Raw genomic sequence first — 20799 nt, forward strand, 5'->3', positions numbered from 1 at the left:
TCGATCTCCTGACCTCGTGATCCGCCCGTCTCGGCCTCCCAAAGTGCTGGGATTACAGGCTTGAGCCACCGCGCCCGGCTTGCATTCTTTTTATGGTGATTCCAAAGCCTCAGATCAGATCACGCCTTCAAAAATCTCAATCTCAAAAATCCTCACGGTCCCTCCATGCATAGATCATTTATAACTCCCCCACCACGGTTATTGAGATCTTCCACAAAATGGCCCCAGCTTAAGGATCCCCTGTGTCGTCCATTCCAGTCACAACTGACTCCACTCTTTGGCTTACTGGGTCAGGCACTGGCACGCCAAACATTGTGATGTCCAATTTTCTGTTCTTGTTGCCTGCTAAATCCCATTTCCCTAGACTTTCCTATTCCCCTGTACTCAATCACAACAGTCTCTTGAGCCTCTATCTATTGCCTGTCTCATCCTCATTTGTGAAACAAGGATGGTGCGCTCAACTGGTACCCCAGCTCCAAAGGCTGTTTTGATTCCTACCTTAGGGATGGGCGAGACTTGGTCTTCATCTCACTGTCACTCTGACAAGCTGCCCAATTCCCCTACCCTCTGGCTGTCCTGAGGGTCTTACAAGTACCTGGGACTCTCAGATGGAAGAGTTGGTGGGGAACAGTTGGGAAGAGACTCAGGCACAGAGGAGCTGTTGGTGATACCTCCTGCCATGGTTCTGACCCTAAGGAACAGGGAGAAAGTGGATACTAGGGAAGAAAACCTCAGCCATGATCAGCCTATAGGAAGGAACAATACAGAAAGTAAATGGGAACACGGGCACACTTTTTTTTGGAGACAGTCTCACTTTGTTGCCAAGGCAACAAACAACCATTGTACAATGGTGCAATCTCGGCTCACTGCAGCCTGCTTCCCAGGTTCAAGCGATTCTCCTGCCTCAGCCTCCCGAGTAGCTGGGATTACAGGGCATCACCATGCCTGGCTAATTTTTGTAATTTTAGTAAAGTTGGGGTTTCACCATGTTGCCCGTGCTGGTCTCAAACTCCTGGCCTCAAGCAATCTGCCTGCCTCGGCTTTCCAAAGTGCTGGGATTACAGGCATGAGCCACTGCGCCCTGGCACATGTTTTTAATTTTAAGAAATAATCCTGACTAAAGCACAGAACAATGCTTATCTTTGTCTGTGAAGCTACTTGCATCTTCCTGGAGCCCTGCAGTGACCGACGCTTCCAACATATGTTCACTCCACCAGCACCCATGGTTGCCCACCACTCACTACAGCACCCCCGCTTCGTACTCTGACCCAGCCCACGTAGAGTTGGCCAAAAGAAGGCACAGAATAGGAAAATAAGGCATTTGAAAGGGAAATGCATGCTTCTTAGTTTAGATCTGCATCAACTCCTTTGCCCAATACAGGAAATTATTTGGCTACCCAAACAGAGTAACCTATTTCTCTTTGTTTGGGAACATGGTGATTATATACACAGGAAAGGGAGTAAATAAGATAAACGTCACAACGCGAGCTAGATTTTTCGTTTGGTGAGCAGAATGAAAATCATTTGAACATATCCCTATGGAAAAAATAATCAATTTTTCATAGACTTGTTATAGATTTCATAAAATATATTACACACATATTTTTAAAGAAAGTGGCTCTTTAATGATACTTAAAATATACGACATGGCAAGATTTAAAATGTGTTGGAGGCTTGAAGTTTGGTACTGCCTGCTAAAATATAGATGATTTGGATAAGCCTGTCTTCTTGGGATAAATGTGAGAACTAGTTTATCTTATTATAAAGCTAATATGAAGGAACTTGGTATTCAGGCAGTTAAGTAATTGGTATAAATCCTCCCAAGATATTACATCCCCTAAACTTCCACCATTTAGTGGTTGCCCATTGGTCTGTGTGCATTAAATAACTACTCTTAACCCAGAGGCCAGCAAAATATTGTTCACATAGAAAAAGTCAACCCAAAGCAGAGTAAGCACAGTCGCCACCGATAGAAGTACGAACGCCACTCGTTCAACAGATACTTCCCAAGGAGTGCCCTAGGGCGAGAATATAGACACACGATCAAGGTGGTCTGGGTTTTCAATCCCTCTTTCAGGCAGACTAGTTCAGCTTTTATGAGCAACTGGCTCGATTTTCCACATTGATGGGCAAGATTTCACAGGAACACATCTCCATTGAAAGTGAAAGTAGTAAAAGTCTGCACCCCATAGCCTTGTCCAGTCTCTTGCAAGCATTTAATGTAGATCTGCAGGGCATAGGTAAGAACATAAAGGACAAACGCAACTGGAGAAAGGCATCTTCAAAGCCACCGCTGGTGGGTCATCGGGGCCCTGTCCACAGAGCACAGGCTGCCCATTTGTCACAGTTACAAAAATATCAAAGTTTTTTCTTCACTTTGCCAAATAGGGATGTGCCTGGCATGTAACTAGCACTTCATATATATGAATGAATGGATGGATTAAAGAGAAAGAGACAATAAAGATTTTTAAAATGTGCTTGAAGCAGATCCAATAGATGAAGATTCAAGTTTATCAGAAAAATCATTAGGCTTTGCTATTCTTTGTTACACAGTAAGTTAAACACTATTTCACTCTTTTGTGTCTAGCACCTTGCTTCAAGCAGCTAGGACGACGTTAAGCATCACTGACTTCAGAGAAGTTAGAGTCTAGCTCAGAAGACAGGTAACATGCCAAACGTGTGATACCAAAGGTCAAAGAATGAGGAGTTTGCAGAAGGAAAGGTCACTTCGGACCAAGTTGGCTGAGAGGACTTCTGGCAGCCTTAAGAAGGACGTTAACAAAGGCATAGAAATATGGTAGGCTTTGAGTTACTAAAAGCATCACAGGCAGCATTTCAGAGAGGTAGAAAAACAGAAACTAAGAGTTAGAAGCAGAAATAAGCATCGAGTTGACCCGATAGCAATGACAGACCGCACCTGTCCTAATCCAGAGCTGTAAGAAAGAGAGCTGTTACAGGGTGGGAACTCCAGGTGGAGGAAAGGATAACCAACTGCCTGAGAAGTTGATTTGCTACATCGGGGAGGCATTCTAGGATCTTGAGTATAAGCGACAGGGAGTTCCTTCAGCATGGTGAGAATTCGCCCTAGGATTCCTTTCAAAAGCATGCTCCCCCTGACACTGAGTTAATGATTTCATTTGCACTCAGCTTTTCAATATCCCATCTCAGTGGTTCCCAATTTATGGACTACAGAGTTATGGCAGAGGTCCCTGAAGTCATATAAGCACTGCCTAGAGAGCAAGGAAGAACTTGCTTCCATACCGTGCCACTATTTTGTTCCAATAGACGCAGATACTGTGTGAGACATAAAATGCAAATGCATTCAAAAGCAACAGTAACCTGAGTTGCCCCAGGCACCAGCCTATGGCTACACATGAAGTCACTTCATCAATAACCCAAATGTCACTGGCTCCAGTCTCCCCTGCTGCTCATGCAGGACCTCAGCCTCCAGTAAAACGCCCCCTCTGGCATCTCTAGGTGTTCCCAGGGATTTTGCACGCATCCCTGCAAACAAGCCCGTACTCACCAGACAGCCACTGGGTGGCGCTGCGTCTGCACGGCTTCAACACTCCCAGATCCGGGACCCCAGCTTGACCAAAGCTACAGGACGGTTTACTTGGCGTAATAGTCAGAAACTCCTCATTCCTCTTCTGAGCTATTACTCCCAAAACAGTAATGTTTGTGCTACAATATATTACTGAGGATTTTTTCTTAGAAAAATAGCTCTTCCAGTTTTTACTTACAGCCCCTCAGCCATAAATGAAAACAGTTTTCCAACATGAATCCAGTGGAGACTGGTCAGGAAGAAAAATACCAGGGACAGATCAATCCCATGCTATGCTCCCAATCGCCCCTCCCATAATCTGCTGTCAAAATTTGCATCCTCTTTCACCCAGCAAATTAAACTAAGTGAGCAAGGAAACAGTGTAGGAGGATTTTCACTGCAGATTATTTGCAAGAATGAAAAAGGAGAAACAACAGAAACATCTCCTAGTAGAGAAATGGTTAAAATAACCCCAGAATATAGGCAGCTGTTAAGAACAGTGAGGTTGGCTTGTAAATATTGCTACAGAAGATCTCTAAGATGCATTGTTAAATGGAACAAGCAAATCAGAAGACATTAGGTTCAGTGTGGCCCAATTTTTTTTTTTTTTTTTGAAATGGAGTCTCACTCTGTCATCCAGGCTGCAGTGCAGTGGTGCAATCTCAGCTCACTGCAACCTCCGCCTCCCAGGTTCCAGTGATTCTCCTGCCTCAGCCTCCTAAGTAGCTGGGATTACAGGCACGCACCACCATGCCCAGCTAACTTTTGTATTTTTAGTAGAGATGGGGTTACCTCATGTTGACCAGGCTGGTCTCAAACTCCTGACCTCAGGTGATCTGCCCGCCTCAGCCTCCCAAAGTGCTGGGATTACAGGTGTGAGCCACTACGCCTGGCCTAGTACGGCCCCATTTTTAAAAATCAGTGAGGTAGATATACATAGCTATGTGTTCATGTCCAGAACAAAACCTACCAAAGTATTAATAACCTTTCTCCTTTCTTCCCCATCCCTAAAGAGAAGTGTTTCCTTACCACTCGGATCCCTCAAGAGTCATTTGGGAGATAGTAATAGACAAGTGTTAGAGTCCTGGACTAGCGAAATGGTTTTACATGTAACAGCATGAAAGAGGAGCTACTGGATGAAGGGAAGCAGCTAGCTTGGAGGTAGAGAAAAAGAGGTACCTAAGAGCATTTATAAGGAGAGGAAATGGAGATCTTGGAGCAATTGCCACAAGACTTGGACCAGGGGAGAGAAAGCTGGGTAAAGTAGGGTTTAAGTAAGTTTTGCTGTGTCATGCACCGTGTCATCCTTTGACTCTGCAAGTAAATCTATAACAAAGATCTAGAACACCCAGTGAGGTCTTGTGATCAGATTTGTGTTTCTTTTGCATGTTTCTGTGCTGCCCATGAAGTGAGAGCAAGAAGCCTAGCTTAACATTGCAAATGGATAAAAAATGCGAGGAAGACAGGGTGTGGTGGCTCATGCCTATAATCTCAGCACTTTGGGAGACTGCGGTGGGTTGAGTTCAAGACCAGCCTGACCAACATGGTGAAACCCCATCCCTACGAAAAATACAAAATTGGCTGGGGGTGGTGGTGCATGCCTGTAATCCCAGCTACTCAGGAGGCTGAGGCAGGAGAATCACTTGAACCTGGGAGGCAGAGGTTGCAGTGAGCTGAGATCGTGCCACTGCACTCCAGCCTGGGTGACAGGGTGAGACTCGGTCTCAAAACAACAACAACAAAAAAAATGCAAGGAAGGAGGCCTAAGATACTACCCAAGTGATTACACCTCTGCAAAATTAGGTACTAGTGGGCTTTGCCACAATGAACATACATTGCATTTGTAATTTTAATAGACATATATTTTACTTATACTCAGAACCAGGAGTAGGGTGGGTGAGATAAATTTAACAAGGCCCTCACTCTCGGGGTCTTGCCCACTCAGAGGAGGCATGTGAACGCCCCTGTAAGGAAGTGCCTCCTCAAATTTTGCACCCTGGCCACCCTGCTTGCTCCACGGTAGCCCTGGCCCTGCCTCCCCTCTTCTTGTGACCTATGATAGTCCTGGATCTCATTTAACTTCAATCTGGGATACCATCCCCTACACACACTATACACAGTACTTTGTCATTTCAAAAGCCCTTTCATATGCATATTGCACTGACTGTCCACAATAATCTCTGAGGATGACAAGCCAGGTATTATAATTCCCATTCTACAGATGAAACACCAGAAATCCCAAGGTCACACTGCTGGCAAGTGGTATCAAACTCAGCCCAGTTCAGCTGACTCCAATTCCTCCATCTCCTAGAGTTTTCCGACAACAGGGACAAAAAATAAAAAATAAAATTACATTCTCTTATGTGTCTGAATGACTGAATCTCTGAAGCGAAACAAACCCAAAACCCAAATATTCATCTCTCCCATCAAATAAGGACCTGCATCTTGCCTTCCCACCCTCCCCTTGGAAACTACAGGATACAGAAGCCCACAGGTGACAACGTTCTAGCCTCAACGGCTGGCTCACTAGGTAGGCGCAGCCCCTCTGAATTATTAGCTGCAGCCTTTCTAGGGGGCTTACAAGCAGGGTCTGGCGGCTGAATGGCACCAGGTGCGAACCACAGGAACTCTTTGGGAGTTGGGGTGGGGCATCTGCCCAGGAACATTAGTCTAAGAGAATCTCCTAGAGTCAGACAGTCCCAGCAGGAACTCACGCAGCTAATTGCGGTCAATATCTCCAGCTTTTCCCCTGGAGTGAGAGCAAAGAAATACTGTAGCAGCTAGCCCAGAGTCAGCTAGGTGGCCCGCTGGCCCAGCAGTTTGCTTAGGGAGTTATCAGACCCTGAAATACCCTTTGTCCATCCCGCTATGTTTTAGGGTATCAGCAGGATCCTAACACTGCATTTCATAAAAATGAATATCCCTCCCCCTGCCCTCGGAAGAGTTTATTTTGGTTGCAAAAGAATACATGCTTATTCTCATAGATTCGGAAACTATTGAAAATTATATAGAAAATACATAACCAAAAATACAAGTACACAAAAATAATTATGGTTAACATATCAGGGTGTTGTCTATGTTTTACTTTTCACTAAATAGGATTCACATTACATATTTAGGTTTTTATTTTAGATTCATGGGTACATGTGCAGGTTTGTTATGTGGGTATATTGCATGATGCTGAGGTTTGGGCTTTTTTTTTCTTTTTTTTTGTTTTTTGAGATGGAGTCTCGCTCTGTCACCCAGGCTGGAATGCAGTGGCACCATCTCAGCTCACTGCAAGCTCCGACTCCAGGGTTCACATCATTCTCCTGCCTCAGCCTCCCAAGTAGCTGGGACTACAGGCTCCCGCCACCACACCCGGCTAATTTTTTTGTATTTTTAGTAGAGACAGGGTTTCACCATGTTTGCCAGGATGGTCTCGATCTCCTGACCTCAGGTGAACCGCCCACCTCGGCCTCCCAAAGTGCTGGGATTACAGGCGTGAGCCACCGCACCCAGCCAGAGGTTTGGGCTTCTAATGATCTTGTTGCTCAGGCAGTGAGCGTAATCCCAGCTGGTACTTTTTTAGAAACTGAAACTGAAATTGAAGTATCAAATCAGCAAAACACTCAATTTCCAATTTTTTTTTTCCTTAAAATCTAAATCATGCCTGGCAGAATTCATCCTGTTCTTGTTTTACCTGATGCCCTGAGAACAGTACAGATTCCCTTCCCTCTAGCCTGGTTCTTAGGTACACTATTTTTTATTTTATTTATTTAGTTATTAGCTGAGCCTTTGCCTCCCTCTGCTGTTGAAAAGAGGAATAACTTGCAGCCAACACAAATTCTAAATTTGAGAAAACATTAAAAGGAAACTCTATCCTGGGATGTTTATATAAGCTGCACAAAGTGGCCTTAAAGAGGGTCTCGTATTACAGGACTATCCATACAACACTTAAATTAATACTTCCCAGAAAAAGTAAACTTTAAATCAGATCAGGTCAGATCAGGATGAATTGCACACCCACCTGAGTAGCTGAACAAAATCAATGAAGTGATTCTTTGGTCACTGGACTAAAAGATTCAAGATTGATTTTTCTCCCTTTTAGTAAAATATGAAACTCCCTTGTAACTTGAGGTATTATTGGAGTCCTGTATCTTATGAGGATTTATGTGGCAAAGGCATAGCAATTTATCTAAAAACTTTCTTTCAGCAGCTAGACAGATGGCTGAATTTGCATGATCTCATCAGGCAGTGATTTTTAAAAGCATTAACCTCAGAAATAGGGGGGAAAAAAGGTTTCCTGCTAAGTACCAGGGTTCTCAATCACAAAATTAAGTATTCCTTTGCAAACTCAGTTATATCCTAATCAATTATGACCTCTTGCAATATTCAGTGGTCTGCAGGGAGTTTCTAAGGGAATTTTGAGTTTCTAAGGGAATTTCTGCTGTCCTGGAAGCACTCTGTAATAAGGTTGCTTTACAGGAAGTTTTTTTTTCTGATGGAGCTGCTTATGCACCGTGGAGTATTGTTGTAAAGCCTTGCCTGGCTCATCTTATCCATGAGTGGTCGCTGCCTTCGGATCATCTGATGTGTATAATGTGCTGCTCCTCTTACCGAGGGTTGCCAATATTAAGCACTCACCTTGTATTAGGCCCTCTGCATATATGTGCATGCTAACAATTAATCATGATTATTCTCATTTCTGAAGTAAATAAACCTAGGGTTACATGTAACTTACCTGAGATGGTGATAGTTCATGAGGCAGTGCTGAGAAGCAGACCCAGAGAGTGAAAAAAAAGTCTCTGCCCTTGACGGCTACTCCTCTTTTAAAGGCTCTGCCTCACCTGGCAGGAAGGCACACCTGAGACCAGGTCTTCTGTGGTGATGAGAATCACCTGCGAAGCTTGCTCAGCATGGCTTCCCACCTCCACCCCCCTCCCCCGCCCCAGAGATTCTGCCTCAGTGGGTGGCTTGTTAACAAATGATGCAGGTGATATTGATACTTCTCATCAGGCAACTATGGGAAGGGTCTTAGACCACGAGTCACCAGGGTAAAGGGCCAGGGAGCATTTTTGTGCCGTCAGAGAGTTGAGTTGAGTACTCAACTTAGTAGTGGTGCCACAGGAGCAGCCAGAGATCATTTGCAAATGAATGGGCGTGATTGTGATCCAATATTTTACTTATAAAAACAGGCGGCTGCCAGGCACGGGGGGCTCACGCCTGTAATCCCAACACTTTGGGAGGCCAAGGCGGGCAGATCACAAGGTCAGGAGATCGAGACCATCCTGGCTAACATGGTGAAACTTCGTCTCTGCTAAAAGTACAAAAATTAGCTGGGTGTGGTGGCACACGCCTGTAATCCCAGCTACTCGGGAGGCTGAGGCAGGAGAATCGCTTGAACCAGGGAGTCAGAGGCTGCAGTGAGCTGATGTTGCACCACAGCACACCAGCGAGGTGAGACTCCACCTAAAAAAAACAAAACCAGGTGGTTGGCTGTAGTTTGCTGACCCCTATCTTAGACTATTCATAATACCATTTTTTTTTTTTTTTTTGAGACAGAGTTTTGCTCTTGTTGCGCAGGCTGCAGTGCAGTGGTGCGATCTCGGCTCACTGCAACCTTCGCCTCCTGGATTCCAGCGATTCTTCTGGTCTCAGCCTCCCAAGTAGCTGGGATTATAGGCACCCATCACCACACCTGGCTAATTATATATATATTTATTTAGTAAAGGAGGTGTTTCACCATGTTGGCTGGGCTGGTTTCAAACGCCCGACTTCAAGTGACCCATCTGCCTCGGCCTTCCAAAGTGCTAGGATTCCAGGCGTGAGCCACTGCGCCTGGCCCATAATACCATTTCTAAAAAGAATTCAATGCTTGCTAGTGGCCGTCTCACTAAGGTTGTGTCTTAACAGGCAACTGATTTATAAGAGCATCTTCCAACTCCATGAAACATCACTCACATTGAAGGATAAAGTCAGGGTTAGATCTTCCCTCCCTCTACAAGAAGCATCACTTTTAATGTCAGATGGAGGTTGCTGATCTCCTCTGTCTACATAACTACATGATGTAGTGAGAAGACTCGGTAGGTCCAGCACAGATAGATAAGCAAAGCTTGCAACTTGTCATATTGGTGAGTGTGTAGGCCGAATTCTAAGATGGCCTCCAAGATTGGCATATCCTGGTGTAGACACACTTCTTCCAATTATTTAACCACACTGATTTAGGTGCTACTCTGAAAGGATTTTACAGCTGTAAATTAAGGTCCCAAATCAGTTGACCTTAAGGTGGAGCAATTATCCTGATAGGCTTAATGGAATCAACGGAGCCCTTGAAACCTGAGTTAGGGGTCAGAGACAGGCCAGAGAGAATCACAGTGGAAGGAGGATTCGAAGTAGAGGGGAGAGTGTCCATTGCTGGCTTAGAGATGAAGGGGGCTGTGGGGCAAGGAAGGTGAGTGGCTTCTGGGAACTGAGAGTACCCCAGCCGACAACCAACAAGAAAGGGCTTCTAGTCCTGCAACCATGAGGAAATGAATTCTGCCAACAACTACTGAGCTTGGAAGAGGATTCCAAGTCCCAGATGAGATCCAGAGCGCTGGCCAATCCCTTCACATCAGCCCAGTGAGTCACTGAGGACAGCAGAGCGTTCAGCCACACCAAGCCTGTTCTGACCTATAAAAACTGTGAGCTCATACATTGTTGTTCTAGTGAACTGCTACATTTCTAGTAACCTGATCCACAGCAATGGAAAACTAATACAGAGAGGCCTAGAGCTTTGATGTCTGAATTACTGCTGGTGATAATTAAGTCCAACAACTTCTGGTTTTAAATGAAAATGGAAGTGTCCCCCTTAAAGCCATATCCATTCATTGCACGTGGATTCTCATGTAACTCCAGCCAGAGTGCAAGCCCTCCTCTTAGGAATGTGACTGTCAAGATGAAGGCTGTGATACCTGCAAGCTTATTTCAACACACTTATGATACACAAAGCCTCAAACCAAATCTCGGGATGAATGGATGAGAGGGTATGAAAAGATGAAAAAGGAGTTTACATCTTGGACAAGATACAGATATGTAAAAAATTAACTTTTAGTCAAGTCTGATCATTGAAGTGTAAAAAGACTGTACCAGAGCTCAGAAAACAGGGCAGTTAATTCTGAACAAGAGTTAGAGCTTACATGATAAGCACACAGTATAAACATAAGAATAGACACATACACTACTTTAAAGGACTAGGATGAGCCTTCAAGTGGAAAACGGTGGGGATTACAGAGAGCTTTGAATTACGTTCTTTACACAATGAACCGCCCAGGGCCCCTCAAGCTCTTCCTGCATCCCAGGATTTAGTAGCTCTGACCACCATGTAATCTTTTGGGGTACCTATTATTGCATGTGTGTTTTTGTTTGTTTGTTTGTTTTGAGACGGAGTCTCACTCTGTCGCCCAGGCTGGAGTGCAGTGGTACGATCTCGGCTCACTGCAACCTCTGCCTCCCAGGTTCACGCCATCTCCTGCCCCAGCCTCCCGAGTAGCTGGGACTACAGGCGCTCACCACCACGCCTGGCTAACTTTTTGCATTTTTTATTAGAGACGGGGTTTCACCATATTAGCCAGGATGGTCTTGATCTCCTGACCTCGTGATCCGCCCACCTTGGCCTCCCAAAGTGCTGGGATTACCAGCGTGAGCCACCACGCCGGGCTGCTTTTTTTTTTTAACTCCCTTTTGAAGATGGCTGATGTTCAGTTGAGTCTAGAGAAGCATTTGATTTGCCTGTTGCTGTCTGGGGATGCCCCTACTGAATGCATGAGAAGTCATTCAACATCAAAGATCATTCAGCCATAGATGTGAGAGCCACTGTCACCTTACATAATTAAAATAGCCAGTGCCCCCTTAAAATTTTCCCCAGAGCAAAATACAGAGATGGGGAAGGCTGGAGGAATGAAGGAACATGGGCTTAATATGGAGAAATTTCTATTGGCACCAGCTCCCAAGCAGCCTTTTAACAGAGATGTTTAATTGATCTTTACTGAGCATTACCTTCCCTTCTGCTTATAAAAGAAATGATCACTCTTCCCCCCTGGTTTTTTCTGAAAAAGTTAGTAACCTCAGTTTTCTCTTACAGCAGAGATTTTTAATGACCAGGAGGCTATCACAAATAGAGTTTATTGTCCAAAATACAAGCCACATCCTAATCGGCCCTCACGGTTGAGACTGGCTTGCTTGCATCTGTTGATTTTCGGAGGGGCTTTTCCCAGCTGACAAGTGCATTGTTCCTGCCACTCAAGATCTGCTGTGCAATTAACAAGTGCCTTCAGCAGAGGAATCTATAGGCTTTTGCCAAAGACCCTTGAGGATGCTGTAATGTGTATCGATTTGAGCCTGTCATGCAGTGGCTCCCAGACGAGGCCTGAGCGCTGGACCCTAATCATTTGCACACATTGCACAAGAATATTTTGCAGGTATAAAGAGGATGATTTTATACTTCCAGGATTCAGGGACACTCCAGGATTCAGTGTAAACAGAGCTGCTGCTTGGTAGCTATGAAGAGTGGTTGAGAGCAAAAGTAATACTTTCCAAGTTACTTTCGTTCATTGTTAAAGGGCTTTATTGATAATAGCATTAGTTCTTGAAATAACCTTCAAAGAAAACAAACAGGTATTAAAATGTCCATTTTACAGCTAGAAAATTGTGAATTCAGTGTTCCTTCTGGTAGACTCTTTGAGGAACAGAGTTATCAGTAAACTAGAGACTAGTGCTTGCTGCTACAGTAAACTATTATTATTCTAGGACTTGTTCTAGAGTTACAGATTTTCTCTGCTCCTTCTCTGGCTGCTGGCTTCGCCTCCTGTCACCTGCCACTCCCTCCCCACCCCTCCAAGTTGTATCTTAAGTGCAGTAGGTACTGTGGCCATAATTTCTAAACCAAATTTGGGAGGCTGTTGTATGAAAATGACATGTTCTTAGGTGGACCACCAGACAAAAATGTTTAAAATCATGATTGTCCACAAAAATCTAAGATATGTGGTCACTGTTAGAGTGTGGCTCTAACCTTTCCCTAAATAGCTAGAAAAGGAAAGTGAAGGAAGGGAAATACCTACTGTTTACTGACATGTGAACATAATTAAGGTAGATGCAAAACTGGGCCTGAGCTCTTACCTTGAATCTGATGGGGAGGGAGAATGGAAGCAGCTTTATGCCTGAGATTGTGGTTCTCATTTCACCGGATATCACAGTTAAACACAGTCTATGTTAGGGTTTTTTTTTTTAGTTTTTTTTTTTTTTTTTGAGACAGAGTCTCACTCTGCCATCCAGGCTGGAATGAAATGGCGCAATCTTGGCTCACTGCAACCTCTGCCTCCTGGGTTCAAGCTATTCTCCTGCCTCAGCCTCCCAAGTAGCTGGAATTATAGGCACACACCACCACGCCTGGCTAATTTTTATATTTTTTTCTAGAGAGGGATTTTTGCCGTGTTGACCAGGCTGGTCTCGAACTCCCAACCTCAGGTGACCCACCCGCCTCAGCCTCCCGAAGTGCTGGGATTACAGGCGTGAGCCACCATGCCCAGCCTATGTTAGGTTCTTTCCCAGTGTTATGAACTGAATTGTGTCCCCCTGAAAAATTCATCTGTTGAAGCCCTAATTCCCAGCATCTCAGAGTGTGACTGTATTGGTGATGGGACCCCTTTAAAGAGGTAATTAGCAGAAAATAAGGCCAAAAAGGTGGATCTTAAACCAATCCGACCAGTGTCCTTATAAAGAAGAAGAGGAGACACCAGGGATGTGTGAGCACAGAGAAAAAGCCATGTGGGGACACAGTAAGAAGGTGGCATCTGCAAGCCAAGGAGAGGCCCCAGAAGAAACCAAACTTGCCAAAACTTTGATCTTGGACTTCCAGCCTCTAGAACTTCTAATTGTAATTAGATCTTGAACTTCCAGCCTCTGGAATTTCTTAGACTTTGATCTTGGACTTCCAGCCTCTGGAATTTCTAATTGTAATTAATTTTTCTATTCCCATATAGACATCATTTTCTTTTAGACAAGCTCTCCCTGTTATTTAGGTTGGTATCAGGAACGGAGCAGGGATTGGAACTCAGGTCTCTCTGGCTTGAGATAGGAATCTACAATTGTCTAACTCTTGAGCCCACATACCCATCTGTTACCTGCCAGACACCGCATCCAACCCATTCTTATCTCCAGCAATCATTCTTAAACTCCATCAAGCATCAGAACAGCCTACACTGCTTCTTAAAACATGACTGCAGGCCGGGCGCAGTGGCTCACGCCTGTAATCCCAGCACTTAGGGAGGCCAAGGCGGGCAGATCACAAGGTCAAGAGATCGAGACCATCCTGGCTAACACAGTGAAACCCCATCTCTATTAAAAGTATATAAAAAAAAATTAGCTGGGCATGGTGGTGGGCGCCTGTAGTCCCAGCTACTTGGGAGGCTAAGGCAGGAGAATGGTGTGAACCTGGGGGGCGAAGCTGGCAGTGAGCCAAGATCACGCCCCTGCACTCCAGTCTGGGTGACAGAGCAAGACTCCGTCTCAGGAAGAAAAAAAAAAACCCAATTGCAGACCCTTCCCCAGCCTCAGACTTTTAGATTCAATGGATCAGGGATGTGGCCTGAGAATGTGCGTGTCTAGTAAGACTCTAGGTAAGTCTCCTGCTGCTGCTCCATGCTGGACTACACTTTGAGAAGCACAAACATCAGGCACTGCCTTACTCATAGAAGTACAAAGACAGAATTATTTATTTGTCTCGTGCCCTCCCCTGACTCTAAGCTTTTGCAGATCAGGCTTGTATTTTTCAACATTTTCCTGCTGTATGGTCCAGGGACTAGAGTGGATTTCTTCAACCAGCGGCCCATAGGCCACATGTGGCCCAAGATGGCTTTGAATGTAGCCCAACACAAATTTGTCAGCTTTCTCCTTTTTTTGAGACAGAGTTTTCTCTTGTCATACAGGTTGGAGTATAATGGCATGATCTCAGCTCACTGCAACCTCTGCCTCCTGGGTTCAAGTGATTCTCCTGCTTCAACCTCGCAAGTAGCTGGGACTACAGGCATGCACCACCACGCCTGGCTATTTTTGTATTTTTAGTAGAGACAGGGTTTCACCATGTTGGCCAGGCTGGTCTCAAACTCCTGACCTCAGGTGATCTGCACACCTCGGTCTCCGAAAGTGCTGGGATTACAGGTGTGAGCCACTGCGCCCAGCCAACTTTCTTAAAACATTATGAGATTTGTTAGCGATTTTTTTTAGCACATCAGTTATTGTTAGTGTTAGTGTATTTTATGTGTGGCTCAAGATAATTCTTCCAGTGTGACTCAAGGAAGAAAAAGATTGGACACTCCTAGTGGTAGGTGCCTGTTATGGGTTCCATTGTAGCTCTGCCCCAACCCTGCCCATTGCCAAAATTCATCTGTTGAAGGCTTAACTCCCAGTACCGTAGAAAGTGAGTGTGTTTAAAGAGGTGATTAAGTTAAAACAAGGACATTAGGGTGGGACCTAATCCAATTTGACCGGTGTCCTTAAAAGAAGAAGAAATTTGGAAACATGAAGAGACACCAGACACAGGCACACACAGAGGGACGACAATATCCACACAGTGAGAAGGTGGCATCTGCAAGCCAAGAAGCGGGGCCTCAGAAGAAAGCAAACCTGCTGGCACCTTGATCTTGGATTTCAGCCCCCAACCATGAGAAAATCAATTTCTGTTGTTTAAGCTCTCTGGTTGCTGGGCTCTGCCATATTTTGTTATGGCACTCACAGCTCACTAGTAACATTGTTATGGGATCCTTGGGTGTGTCGGTTTGCCAGCTGGAAACGTTTCCTCTGTGGCCAGTGGTGCCTTTGCCCAAGTTTTGCTCTGACCTGCTGGGCTTGTTCCACCCACTCAGCCTGGCAGGCTGCACTCAGCTCACGCTACTAGCCTGGATCCCATGCCTGCCAAGGGTGAGCCGGACGCAAAGTGCCAAGGGGTGTGTGAGCATGCGTGGGGTCCAGGCAACTGTGCACAACCAGGCACACTGGCTGCAGCAGAGTGGGCAGCTCCAGGCATCGGCACAAGCGCCAGCTCCCTGTGAAGCTGCCACTGGACCAGGTGTACCACAAGCAGCTTCCACAGCTGACACCAGGCAATCTAGTGGCACCCAGAAGCTTGGAGATTCCAGGAACCGCAGAGCCTTAAAGAGGGTGTCACAGCCCTGGTTCAAGGAGCTCCTAGGTCTGCGCTCCTTGAAAAGTTGCAGCTCTTCTCTCCTTCTGTCTTCTCTCCTTGTCACCCTCAATGTGGTGAACAAGGGGTGTATTTCAGCCTTGTTTGTGTCACAGCTCTTTTATCCTTGCCAGTTCTTGTCCTGCATCCAGGAAGAATGAGGTACACAGAAAAGTAGGGGTGAGCAAGACGAAGAGGAGCTTTATTGAATGATAGAACAGCTCAGAGGAGACCTGCAGTGGGTGGTTCCTCTCTGTAGCCAAGGTGTCCAGACAAGTATTCAGCTCTCAGCAGAGAGGGTAGCTCCTCACTGCAGGCAGGTCATCCCATCAGCTTTTCAGCTCCCAACAGAGAGAAGACCCTGGGGTGGATAGTTCTCTCTGCAGGGGGCTGCCCCAGCGTCTCTTCCGGTCTGACTGAATCTGGGGCTTTTTATGGGCCTCAGAGGGGAGGAAGTGTGTGCTGATTGGTCCATGGGAGGCCATGGGCGTGCCTGGGAAAAGCACCACAAGTTCCCGCTCTTGTCTGAGGGACCAGCAGCCAGGCCTCCAGGTTTCAGGCACTCCCCAGCTTGGAGGTGGGACTTCCCTGGGACCCACTCCCTTCCACCCAGGAGCCATCTGCCTCCTGCCACAGTTCATGGCGCCCGGGCTCTTCGTGCCAAGGGGTGCCCACAGGCCCACACCAAACTGCCCTCAGCCCTTGCTAGGCCTCCCTCCCATGCTAGTTGGTGCCCAAAGTCTGGAGGAAGCCAAGGTGGCAGGGGGCTGGCGTGTCAGCGCTGCCCCAATCCTTTGCACACCCGGCCAGGCTGCAACGTGCCCAGTCTTGGCCCCAGAGTTGCTCTGAGATTGGAGCAGGCACCAGGAGTGGGGAGGGGCCAGGCAGGGGAGCAGACAACTCGGAGCCTGTTGGGGGAAGCGGGGGCCCTTTCCAGACCCTTGAGAGTGTAGAGATGCCTGGGTCCACAGCCGCGACTTGGGTAGCTGCAGCTGCACCTGGGAGGGTGGGACTCCTGCCTGCTCCTGGCTCCTACCAGCTGGGTGGAGTGCAGGACTGCCCCGGGCCCAGCTCCACCTCGGGGCCCCTCTCTGCCCACCTCTCCATGCTTGATCACGCTGCTCCCACAGCCACTCCTGCCGTCACTGCCCGTCCCTCCTGCTGCAGCCAGCGTGATGGTAGTGGCCGCTCTGGATGGCTTGCCACTGCCATCAACAGTACCCAAAATATGAATGTAAAAGGTGGCCTAGATTAACTAACACCTATGTGGTGTTTACTACATGGCAAAAACTGCTCTAGATACATCACATGTATTAACTCAATCCCCACCAAAACCCAACGAAATGGGCACTATTGTTATCAACCGCATTTTACAGATGAGAAAACTGAGGCACAGAGAGGTTCAGTGAACAGACCATGCATCTGGCAAGTGGAAAAGCTGGGATTAAAACCCAGTCACCAGCCAGAGAATTCTCTGTTCTGTCTCAAAATTACTGCCCCTATTCCCCAATTGATCATCCACAAAACCTTCCAAAGTAGTGCTTGGGGGCAGCGTGGAAGGCAAATCTGAGAGTACTCTGTCCCGCTCTTCAGAGTCAAGGAATCACAAATTGGGAAGCTTTGGAGAGACAGGGAAAGCTGGTTCATCTCAGAGGCCACAGGATGAAAAGAAGAGACACCTGAGCCTGATGAACTGAGGTCCCCAGGCCAGGAAGGCTTTTCTCAGGATGGCTGCCACCCTGATCCTCCGCTCTGCCAGGGACATGGGCCTGCTGTCAGGTGGCCTTATGTTCCTCTGGGTGTGTTGGCCCCTGCAGGCACTTAGGGTGCGCCATGGGCTGCTAGGGCATAATGTCAGAAATGGTTCACATCCTCTCCAGCAGTCATTTATCCAGGACGAGCAGAGAAGAGATGTCAGACTGAGACACAGAGAACCGTGCCTTTATCCTCTGGACCAGAGCTTCTCCACCTCAGCACTAGTGTCATTATGAGCTGGGTCATTCTTTGCCGTGGGAGGTTGCCGTGCGCACTGCAGGATGTTTTGTAGTATCCCCAGCCTCTACCAACTAGATGCAAGAAGCACATTGCCCACTTGTGACACCAAAATATCTCTAGACATGGCCAAATATCCCCTGAGGATAAAATAGCTCCTGTTGAGAAACACTCTTCTACATTATAAGAGAAACAGAAGAAAAAATACTACTTTAAGATATTTATTTCCATCTATCAAAAAGTTATAAGATTTGTAAACATTGCTTGTTGTTTTTTTGAGACAGGGTCTTGTTCTGTCACCCAGGCTGGAGTGCAGTGGCACGATCTCCACTCATTGCAACCTCTGCATCCCAGGTTCAAGCAATCCTCCCACCTCAGCCTCTAGAGTAGCTGGGACCACAGGCACACACCATCATGCCTGTCCAATGTTGGTATTTTTTGTAGAGACAGGGTTTCTTCATGTTGCCCAGGCTGGTCTCAAACTCCTGAGCTCAAGCAATTCACCTGCCTTGGCCTCCCAAAGTGCTGGGATTACAGGCATGAACCACCACTCCTGGGAAGCTATGTAAACATTCTACATCTATGGTATAAACTGGGCTGTCTTAGAGGCACCCCTCGCCCCCCTAGCCCTTGCACAGTGCACAACCTGCCCAATTGTACGTGGCAGTCCTCCTCCCCTTCTCTCTCTCCTCAAGCCTGAAAGGAGAATGAGGCTAATCTTCCCTGCCTTTGATCATTTCTTTCTACTTCACAAATTTCTAAGATGCTAAAGGAAACCCAAGAGCTGACAATACCATCAAAATTTAAGCCTCCTTGGGGTTTGGTTTGGGATTGACCTTTCTCCACCCTTGGGTGAAGATTCAGAAAATAAATCCCATACTGATCCTTCTGATTTTCTAGTCCAGCCACAAATGTGTGACAGGCATGAGATGCTAATAACATTTTTTTCTCCCTCATTGCTGAAGCAATAGATAAAATAATTTTATAGCTATGTTCTGCTATCCCTAAAGCAGGCAGTATTAATTAGGAAATAAAGCAGTGACAGGGTGTGTGTTAATGGGCTATTAATGCCTGCCATGGGTGCCCCACACAGCCTGAAGCCAAAGGCCGAGCAATTTCCACCACCCAGTAAGTACTCTAATAGCCAATTAAAGCCTATCCTGAATTGGCTCCTCTCTCTTGGTCAGGAATTTTTTCCATTTAAAAAATCATGAAGTTTCCAAGTAAGCATAGATTTCGTTTTAATGCAAGTTCCTTCTCTCTTCCTGCAATAAAAGGGAAATCCACCCACAGAGGATAAGGGAGAGAAATCAAAGGGAAGGCCTGGGGTGACAGGGACTGACATACCTGCCCTTGTAGCTATTCTGTGTTGGAGACAAGAGGTCCCCAGTGTGGGGTTATTTACTCCAGCCATTCCCTTCCTGTTTGTGCAAGCTTCCGGAAGAAAGGAGACTGACATTTTCGTAGGAGCTTTTGTTTTAGAGTGTATTTAGTCCTGTTTACACTGTATCTTCTAACAATACCTGTCTCCTAATAAAAATAAGAGCTGAGATAACATACACTGGATGCTTACTTTGTTCTAGTGCTGCTATGGGCATGCATCTATTATCTCAATTAATTCCAACAACCCAGCCTCCTATGGGAAGGTCTATTATTATGCCCATGCTGCTGATGGAGAGAAAGGCACAGAGAGGTTAAATAACTTACCCAAGATCACACAGCTAGCAATTGGGAGAATCAGTTTTTAAACCCACATCATCTACCTCTAATTCTGGCAGCCTGGAGCTGGAGTCAAGGCCTACAGGGCTCTTCTGCTCACTTTGACTTTGTGGTATAGGCCAACACTCATGAAGCAACTGGATTATAGTATTCACATTGCAGACATTTTCTACTCCTGAGGTCAGAATGCAAAATCAACACATAAAAATCAGTTGCATTTCTATACACTAACAATGAACAATCTGAAACAGGAAATTTAGAAAATAAAGCCATCTATAATTACATCAAAAAGAACAAAATACCTAGGATTAACCAAGGAGACAAAACACTTGTATTCTAAAAACTACAAAACGAAGCTGAAAGAAATTAAAGAAGACACAAATAAGTGGAAAGACATCCCATTTTCATGGATTGAAAGACTTAATATTGTTAAAATATCCATGTTACCCAAAGCAATCTATAGATCTAACACAACTCCTGACCTTGTGATCTGCCCGCTTCGACATCCCAAAGTGCTAGAATTACAGGCGTGAGCCACCGTGCCTGGTCAGGACTTTAATTTTGAGTTAATTTTTGCATATCAGGAGTTTGAGACTGGCCTGGCCAATACGGTGAAACCCCGTCTCTACTAAAAATATAAAAATTAGCCAGGCGTGGTGGCGGATGCCTGTAATCCCAGCTACTCAGGAGGATGAGGCAGGAGAATCGCTTGAACCTGGGAGGCAGAAGTTGCAGTGAGCTGAGATCATGCCACCACACTCCAGCCTGGGTGACAAGAATGAAACTCTGTCTCAAAAATAAAAATAAACCGATTTAACAACGAACAAACAACTTACATAGATACTTTTCCAAATAAAATATACGAATGAACAGCAAGCATATGAAAAAAATGCTAAATATCCCTAACCATTCAGGAAATGCAAATATAAACCACAATGAGATATAACTTCACATCAATTAGGAAAACCACTACAAGGAAAAACAAAAAAAAAAAAAACCAAAAAACAGAAAATAACAAGTGTTGGAGAGGATGCACAAAAACTGGAACCCTTGTGAACCATTAGTGGGAATGTAAAATGGTGCAGCTGATATAGAAAACAGTATGAACGTTCCTTCAAAAACTTAAAGATAGAATTACTATATGATCCAACAATCCCACTTCTGGAATATATCCAAAAGAGTTAAAAACAGGGTTTCGAAGAGACATTGTACACCCATGTTCACAGCAGCATTATTCATAATAGCCAAGAGGTGGAAGCAACCCAAATGTTATTGATGGATGAGTGGATAAACAAAATGGGGTCTACACATACAATGGAATATTATTTTGCCTTTAAAAGGAAGA

The sequence above is a fragment of the Colobus angolensis genome, unplaced genomic scaffold (assembly GCF_000951035.1).
Source record: "Colobus angolensis palliatus isolate OR3802 unplaced genomic scaffold, Cang.pa_1.0 Scaffold388, whole genome shotgun sequence".
Lineage (NCBI taxonomy): Eukaryota > Metazoa > Chordata > Mammalia > Primates > Cercopithecidae > Colobus > Colobus angolensis.